Source organism: Tenrec ecaudatus, chromosome 11 (assembly GCF_050624435.1).
Source record: "Tenrec ecaudatus isolate mTenEca1 chromosome 11, mTenEca1.hap1, whole genome shotgun sequence".
NCBI lineage: Eukaryota > Metazoa > Chordata > Mammalia > Afrosoricida > Tenrecidae > Tenrec > Tenrec ecaudatus.
In genome coordinates, this window is record NC_134540.1 from 99,906,173 (window position 1) to 99,915,486 (window position 9,314).

Here is a 9,314-nt window from a genome sequence, read left to right on the forward strand (position 1 = left end):
AGCTCCAACTCTTGGTGATGTGGATCTTCTGGTGCTCACAGAACTTGAACTTGGCCCTGCTTAAGGCCTCAATCACATGCTCTTTGTTTTGAAGCTTGGTCTAGATAGACAGGATGATCTGGCCAATGTGGACTCTAGCCACTGTGCCTTGAGGTTCCCAAAAGCACCTCCTGTCCCAGTTTGGAGCCTAGTTTAGGGAGAGCAGAAATTAGCCAGACCAGAGGTATCTAAAAGCAGCCATGGGTTGTCTCCAAGGTTCCTTAGGGTAGCCTATACATACCAACAGGCAGCATACACTACTGAGGAGGCTTGCTGTTTACAGCTGTGGCACACCAGCCCCCACAGGGGGGAGGGTTTTCTCTTTTACTTCGATCTTTTGTTTTCTTTTAGTTTTGTCTCTATTATTGTTGGTGTTGTCTACCTATGTAAGATAGGTATGGGAAGCAAGCTAGAGGAGAAATAGATGGGCTGATGGTTCTGGAGGGACTTGGAGGGAGGAGGATATGGGGGAAGGGAGCGGTGAGCAAATAACACCAACAGGGGAACAACTAGGGAATTAAGAGCAACAGTTAAAAGGATGTAGGGATTCTGGGGGTGTTAGGGCAACAGCAATCTAGCTGAGAGGAAGTACTAAAACACAAAAGAACGGTGAACGTGATGGTGGGAAAGGAGGAAGGTAAAAGGAAACAGATGAAAGATCTAGGAAGCAAAGCTATAGAGAGTGGTATAAACAAAAGTATGTACATATGTAAACACACTAATTCATAAAAACGGAGGTATTGGCCTATGTACATATATTTACATGGAAATACACTGAAGTAATGGACAGACTTCAGGCCTCTCTGCTCATGCCTTCCCTCAATGCATGAACACTTTGTTCTAACAACCTGGCTTTCTGTGATGCTCACCCTCCTGACATGATTGTTGAAGAGAAAGTGGGTGCATAAACAAATGTGGTGAAGAAAGCTGATGGTCTCTGGCTATCAAAAGATATAGAAGCTGGAGTCTTAAAGGCTTGATGTTAAACAAGCAGACATCCAGCAGAGAAGTAAAAAGCCCAAATGGAAGATGCAAACCAGCCTGTGTGATCGTGAGGTGTCAACGGGTTTGAGTAACAGGTATCAGAGGACCCAAAACAAGCAAACAAAGAAAAAAATACACATATTGATAATGAGGAGGGTCAGAGCAGAAACCCAAAGCCCATCTGTAGAAAATGGAATTTCCCTCACTGAAGGGTCACAAGGAAGGGATAAGTCAACCAGGATTCAGTATAGCACTGATGAAACACACCACAATATTCCTCTGATTCCTTGAGGCTTCCTCAGCCCCCACTATCTTCACCCTAGTCCTGCCTTTCACTGAGGGCTAGACCGGAACATGTGCACAGGTACAGATAAGAGGTAAGAGCTCAAGACATAGGGAATCCAGTAACAGGAATGGGAATAGTGATACTAGGAGGGTAGAGGGAAGGGAAAAAGGAGGGGGGCGAAGGGGAACTGATTGCAAAGATTAACACATAACTACCCCCACCCCCAGGGGTTGAACAACAGAAGTCATGGGGGAAGGGAGACTGTGGTCTGAATAAGATATGAAAATAATAATTAATAATTTATCAAGGGATTATGAGGGTGAGGGAAGGAGGGAAAAAGAGGAGCAGATACAAAGGGCTCAAATAGAGAGTAAATGTTGAGAAAATAATGATGGCAACATGTACAAATATGTTTGATACAATTGATATATAGATTGTTATAAGAGCTGTAAGAGCCCCCAATAAAATGATCTTTAAATAATTATAATAATAAAATTAAAATAAGAATCCTAACAACTAGACAAATGGAAGAAAGGTTAAAATTATCAAGGATTTCACAGTCTTTGACCATGGAAACAATCAAGAAATCAGGTTATGTGTTGCATTGGGTAAATACCTTGTTAAAGACTTAACAAGCTATGATGTTGCCTTTAGAATTAAGGTGCACCTAGCCAACACCCAATATTCTCAACGAGGCATGCAAAGCTAGAACCTGTAAGGAAGAACAGAAAAGATGCATTTGAATTGTGGTGTTCATAAAGAATATCGACTCAACTTGTCCTTATTCTATTTGCTTGTTTGATGAACATGTTTGTCCCTAAAGATCCCAAGTTTATTTCAACTTGATTTCTCCGCCTTTTTGTTTTTTAAGCAACCCACACTACTATTTGGGTTTGAGGGATAAAGAATCTGAAGGGATTTGTGCTTGTTTTTAAAGAAACATACTATGCATGTGCACATAGGCCATCTCAGAAAAAGAAATCAACAGCAAGATCCTATGCAACCTCCACATATGTGTAGTTTTAGTCCCACTACCACCCTTCCCCTCTCCCTTTGTCCACCCCTGGCCCTGGCCCCTGGTCGTCCACAAATGCTTGACTGCTGTTGCTTAAACCATGTTTCTTCTTCCTTGTTTTACTTATAACAATGGTAATATTCAATATTGGTTTTGAAATTGGCTGAATACCTTTGTCTTTAAAGAATTGAAGAGCACAATCCTTAGAATTGAAGATGAGGAGACAGAGTTTCACATACTCTGGTGAGATTATCAAGAGAGGCCCAAACACACAGACTCCCTGCATTGAGTTGATGCCTACTTACTGTGGCCCTCCTGAGGGATTGCCCTTTATGGTAGTCAAAAGCCCGGTCTTTTGGCTGGTGGCTTCCAATTGCCAACCAAGCAGATCACAGCCCCAAACCTAACCACGCCAGCACCAGAGCTCCAGTCCTGGGGAAAAGACATCGGGCAGCTAAAGTAGAGGATGAGTGAAAAATATGAAACTCCCCAAGGAGATCAGTTCACACAAAGATCCTAACAGTGGGCTCCAGATGTCACACAGATGCTGAGGACAGCACAGGACCAGGCCAGTTTCATTCGGACTCAATACCATCCAGCAGCAGCAACAGAACCCTTGACTGCCTTGCTGCACTCAGCAAGACACAATACGCATGTCTATGGCGTGTCCTCTGCTCTCCTCTAAGATCTGTGTGACATCAGTTTTGATATCCCTTGTTCCATGTCCTCACTGGAATCTCCTTTGACTTTTCTGACTCCCGCTTTAAAAAAAAAAAAAAAGGAAATCAGTAAAATTTTACTGGCATGTGGTACTCATGATATCGTTTGATATTGTTTGCATTATCTTGAATCACACTCATGATTACAGATCTCTTCTGATCGGTTGGCCAAGTAGCTGTCTTCCAATTGTCTTGACAAAGACAAGTGAGCATCTCTCACACTGCCTGCATTTGTTGAAGCATCTTGACAGTCCATCATTTCCTGAATCCTGATCCTTGCTTCTGGATGATCATATGCTTCATTCTGAAATGGGTGAACACTGACACATTTCTTATTGGTATAATGGCTGAATATTCCATATTCTTTTGATGCTTCCTGCATCATTCACTATTTTGCTCTCCCCCATCCCCCAACACACACACACACTGTTCTTATCCTTCACTGTTGTGACTCAAGGTTTAATTTCTCTTTATTCCTTTCAGCTTCAGATATTTGCACATCTTCCTTTAGGTTTTCTAGCTTGAAGTCTTTTCACACTTCAATACTTTACCTTGTCGCCTTGAGCTACGCTTTAAAATCCGTTCTTCAACTGTTTCACTTCTTTGTTTGTTCACTTTAGCTACTCGGTGCTTTGTTCACTTTAGCTACTCGGTGCTTAAAGAAAAAATCCGTTTCAGAGCTTCTAACATACATTTAGTTGGCGTGCTTGTTTTTAAAGGTGTGCTCCTTGTTTATGTATGATGGCCTTGTACGAACTTTCTTGGGCATATGTATTCACTGCATCTAATCTATTTCAAAGGAGATAAGCTCAAGGTAGGACTTGGGTTATTGTTGCCCTCCGTAATTCCTGAGCCGTTGTTAACCATACTGGTTAGTATGGTATTGTGTAACAGTGACAGGATACACGTATAAAATGCCTTATCTTTTTGCTTCAGAAATGAAATGCTCCTTTAAGATAAACTATGAACCCCCTGCACTGTTTAATTTTGAAGACTAGCAACATTTCAATAGGACACTTTTCACGATCCTTTGTTTTGCTGAGATTGCAAAAACAAAGTTATTATTTCAGAGAATTTTCTCCATCCATCTAGTCCCACACCTTGAAATAACCACTGTAAAACTACCTCAGCCAGCTCCCCAAACTATAAATAACTCCCAATATGTCTGCACTTCGAGACAGGACTAAGAATCTGTCAAGATGATTTTCTCTCTTACATGTCAGTTTTATAAACTTAGTTTTCTTGATCAACAGGTTTTCTTTTGTCCTTTTGGAGAAAAGAGAGTCAATTGAGTGCTATCAAAATAACTTAAGTAACATAAAAAATCTTGGTCAATTTATGTATCATATACTTTTTCTGTAAATAATTCTTGATTTAAAAATTTTTCTCTTAAACATGCATATTTTTAGAAATATTGTTTTAAATAGTTTACACTTGTTCGATTTCTCTCGAATCGCATGCCAGTTGAAAGCTCATTTGTTAGGTAGTACAATATAAATAAATTTGATTCAAGCATTACAGATAGTATGCATTTTTGTGCCTTCTTCCTCTTCTGAAATATAAATCAAAAGATAAAAGAGACATAAATGTTGAGAAGACTTGGCTGTGAGCACTATTTAGATCTAAGGACACTGAGGTCAGACCTGATGCTCTCAGAAAGAAAGACAATTGAGAAATATTACTGAAGACACTGATCAGGAACAATTGTAGACTGAGTTAAAAAGGGACCCAAACCAGTGTAATACAAAGAGTTAAAGGCCGTTTAAGGAACTGAGAAAACCATCTTTCTGAGGAGGTATAAGTCAGGTAGTATAAGAACAGTGGTTTCACAGGCATTTAGCATTTATTCATTACTGGCTTGTTGCTCGCTTGCTTTGGGAGCATCTGCCTATGAAAAATGTCTGCACGGCCCGTTTTATTATTCACAGTAGATAATTTAAGCTCAGTATTTACTACCCAACCAAAATAACGTATAGCAAAGGAGGTCGCCCTACACTAAATCTAAACCAAACCCAAAAAGGCAATGCATTCTTGTTAGTACATACATGTGATAATGTGTGCACAAACATACACACAAACACAAGCATTTACATAATTTAAAGGAGATTTTTAACTGCTTCTCCTTGTCTTAGGGATAACATCATGGAGTGTTAGAACATATATTTTTAACCATTCACGTTTCTTTTCCTTCACTTCACTGATTAGCAGTCTCATTACCTAGAAGTTTACTAAATGGATGATACAAGGTAGAACAGAAAGCAAAGAGTAACCAAGGGCCACACCGATTCTAGATTATTCTATTGAGATGGAAGGGTTTGTTATACAGATATTCCAAAGGAAGTTTCCTGTTTAGTTGCGTGCTGTTTAATCTATAGACCCAATGAAATGGCAGGGGAGGGTGGAAGGGGGCTGGAATGTGGGAGCCTAAAAGATTCATGCAATTAAATTTTAAAGTCATTTAATTGTCAATAAATGTGAGAGATTCATATTTTTTCCTGATAAGTAATTGACAATATTTTTCTCCAATATGTGGGTTTTATTTTTATTCTTTTGGTGAAATTTATGATGCACTTAAGTGTCTAGAAGTTCCAGTCATGTAATATGTCTTCCGTAGTTTGTGTGCTTGCTGTGAAATTTGATGGTGTACTTATGCAAAGTATTAGGCCTCCTGAATGTATCCTTATATTTTCATTCATTATGTTTATAGTTGCACATTTTTATATATAACTGGTTGCTTTATTTTTGCCTTTGTATATGGTATAGATTATGAATTCTATTTCATTTTTATGTGAATGGATATCCAGTTTTGCCAGCACCATTTGATAAAGAGATTATCTTTTCTCCATTTAATACATTTTGCCCTTTCTCAAAAATCAGTCATCCAAATGTGTATAGATTTACTTCAGGATCCTCAATTCTCTTCTGTGTATCTATATTTCCATTGTTATACAAATACTACACATATGGCAGTGCAGGGGGTTTTGAGAAATATAAGACATCCTACTTTACCTTTACTCTCCAGTAGTGCTCTTGAGATAGTTAAGGTTTATTGTGCCAACCTGGCCGATAAACACATGTGGGGCTAATTGAAGGGCGGAAGGTTAAATGGCTCATGAGCCTCACCTTTTGAGTTCTCAGGTCTTTTGCTTTCTGATGGTTGGACCAGGGTGCAGCTGCCTTAGCCAGTTCCCTGCTTCAGATGGCAAGGATCACTTCCTGCCAGACATCCCCAAGGAGAAACCACATGGACCTACCAAGATGCAGCCCTGGGTGCTGGAGCAGCCATGTGGAGACCCCTGCCAGCACTGAGATGCTTACACGTTCACTGATTCAGCTTTCTTCCTACAGTCGGCATCATAGTGTGTGTTTTGTGAGATGGAGGAGGACTTTATGGATTGGTGTCATGCATCTGGGTTAATGCTGGACTTGTGGGCTTGGGCAGCACTGGGTTGGGATGTGTTCTTGATGTGCGCTTACCCTTTATATAAAACTCTCTCTTATACATGAGTTTCCATGGATTTGTTTCTTTAAAGTACACAGACTAATACATTATGGTACCTTGGGGGTGGGGCGCTGGAGAAACACATCCTAAGATGGAGAGCAGCTGTGTGGTCGCCCTCTCCCTCCTGGGAGTTTTGCTTCTTTTCCTAGCCAGAGGTCAGCTAAAACCTCACTGTTTCCTGAGAAAAATATGGGAAGTATGAATATGGACAGTTTGTGAGCCCGCTTGCTTTCAGCCATTACAATTTGATCTTTAGATGGGCTTTGGCCATGGCAAGTGTCTGTAGTTGTACATCCAATGCCTACAACTGAAACAGACTGTGCCACAGCAGTGCAGTGGCATTTCTCAATACGGATCTCATGCCCAGGTCTCCGTAATGTCTATCAAATGATTGGGTGGAACTTTGCAGACAGAACCTGTGAAATATTAATAGAGTAGTCAGTTTTTGTAATAACCCCCTTTTCAAAAAAGGATAAGGCCTCTTTAAAGCCTCAGTGGAGAGGAGAGAAACCCTGAGACTCTTGGAAGGGAATGTCTGAGATCTCTATCTGAATTGGCTGAGACCACCCCACAGAGACCAGATACCTCACAGACTGTGTCATGGGGGCTCATAGGAGCAGCATGGTGACAATGGACATCTCTCCTCATCATTTCAAAGACTGTGGAACTATGGGACAGAGTGAATGAAACAGGCTGCCTTCCCAGACCATGGAAGCAAGGCCAAATGACTAGGAGGCCCAAAGAGCTGAGCACCTGAGAGGGAGTATTGGCTACCCCGTGACTGAGAGCCAGAGAGCTGGAGAGAGACTTGGCTGCTGAGGAGACCATTGACTGTATCCTTACTGTTTCCTGATCTGGATTTGTGGTCACCTATTAAGTTGCCTAACAATAAACCGCTTTATTTTTGAGTATAGTTTGTTGAGTTCTGTCTTCCCCTTGCAATGAATTATAAAACCCAGGATAAATATAGAGTGGTGTGAAAGGAATGATTGGTGTCAGAATAGGTAAAGACGTAGGATCATAGAGGCTTGTCTAACTCTTACTTTCTGACGATATGGAAACCAGAAGTCAGATATACCCCACCTCCACTGTCTTTACTATATCAAGTAGACATATAACTATAACCCCCTCTCTCTATATATATATACATGTATATATATACATATATATGTATATATATACATACACATACACACAAACTGTACGAGGGAGTACTCGTCCCCCCAAAATCCAGAAAAAAACAACTCTGTGGCGAAGATCATTCATAGTACACATTTTTCCCTGCTAGGTGAGCATAGAGCAACTTGCTCTGAGTTAGTGCACCCAGTGACTTCTCTTGGGAAGGTTCTCTCTGGTTGCAGTGAATTATTTCATAAAAGCAATTTCATGTGAACCTCATTTTGGGGATGTCTGATTTAAGAGAGCAACATGTGGCTTTGAAATTTTGTTTTCTGTTTGGTAAAATGCCACAGAATCTGGTGTGATGTTGAACATAGCTTACAAGGACAGCACTATGGGAAAAACTCACGTTCACGAGTGGTTTTCTCATTTCAAAAAAGGTGAAATGCTAACTGATGGCAAACCTGATTCTGGACATCAGTCAACTTCCCAAACAGATGATAATATAGACAAAATCCATGCTCTTGTGCTGGAGGACCAACAATGGACCATTGGAGAGATGGGGAAGTTCTCTGGAATCTTGGAGCTCAGTACAGCAAATTTTAATGGAAGATTTGGGAATGAGAATAATTACTACCAAATTTGTGCCTCAGGTTTTGACTGATCAAGATCATGAGTGTAGAGTGGAAACATGGAGTGCGTTAAAGAACAAATCCAAGGTCATCCAGACTTTGTTCCCAAAGTCATTACTGGTGATGAGACATGCTATTATTCCTACCATCTCCAAAGCAATTATCAATCAAGCCAGTGGAAAATACCAGTCTTGCCTTGCCACCCAAACTTGTCAAGTGAAATCAGAGATCCATACAATGTTCACTAGCTTTTTTGATGTGAGGGGGATAGTGCATTTGGAGTTCATTCCACCAGGTCAGATGGTTAATCACGCTTTCTATTTAGAGGTTCTGAAAATATTGCATAACAATGTGTGATAAAAAAACAAACAAACAAAAACAACCTGATTTGTGGTAGATGGGAGATTGGTTTTGCCAGTACAACAATGCACCTGCCCACACAGCCATATCATTGTGCCAGTTTGGGGCTAAGAACAGCATGCCTCTCTAGCCACGTACACCTCACTCACCTGACCTCGCACCATGCAACTTTTTTTGTTTCTGTCAATGAAGAGGGCCATGAAAGAACAGCAATTTGATGATTAGGAGAGGTGAAGAAAAAAACGAGGAAGGTTCTGTCAGGCATCCAGACAGATCAGTTAGAAAGATGTTTCCAAGCATGGAATCACAAATTTGACAAGTAAGTATAAAGGAGCGTGCTTTGACGGTGATTTGGCTGTCTAAAACTTCCAGGTTTTGGCTACCCCTTGTATATTTCACATAGTTAAATCTCTACAGCTATACATTTACTCGATATGCTCTTGTAACCACAGTCTTTGTCATCTGCACCAAATTGATTTTCTGTTTTGTTGGTAGGCTGAATAAGTGGGGTGGGGAAAGGAGCTTACAGGAGTACAAGATTCAGTTGAGAGTGTTTGTTGTTCTCACAACCCTTAACGCCACCACCATACAAATGTTAATGAGAACATATTAAGTGTGTAAATATTTAGTGGCATTAGCCTTAGAAAAGTTTGCAAGT

The 9,314-nt window shown here is 40.5% G+C and overlaps 1 non-coding gene across 1 annotated transcript; it reads right to left on the reverse strand.

Moving 5' to 3' along the window:
- Positions 1–242: 242 nt before the first annotated feature.
- LOC142461980 (small nucleolar RNA SNORA70) lies at positions 243–372 on the reverse strand. Its single transcript, XR_012787136.1, has one exon. It is a non-coding gene; the product is annotated as a small nucleolar RNA SNORA70 (small nucleolar RNA).
- Positions 373–9,314: the final 8,942 nt, after the last annotated feature.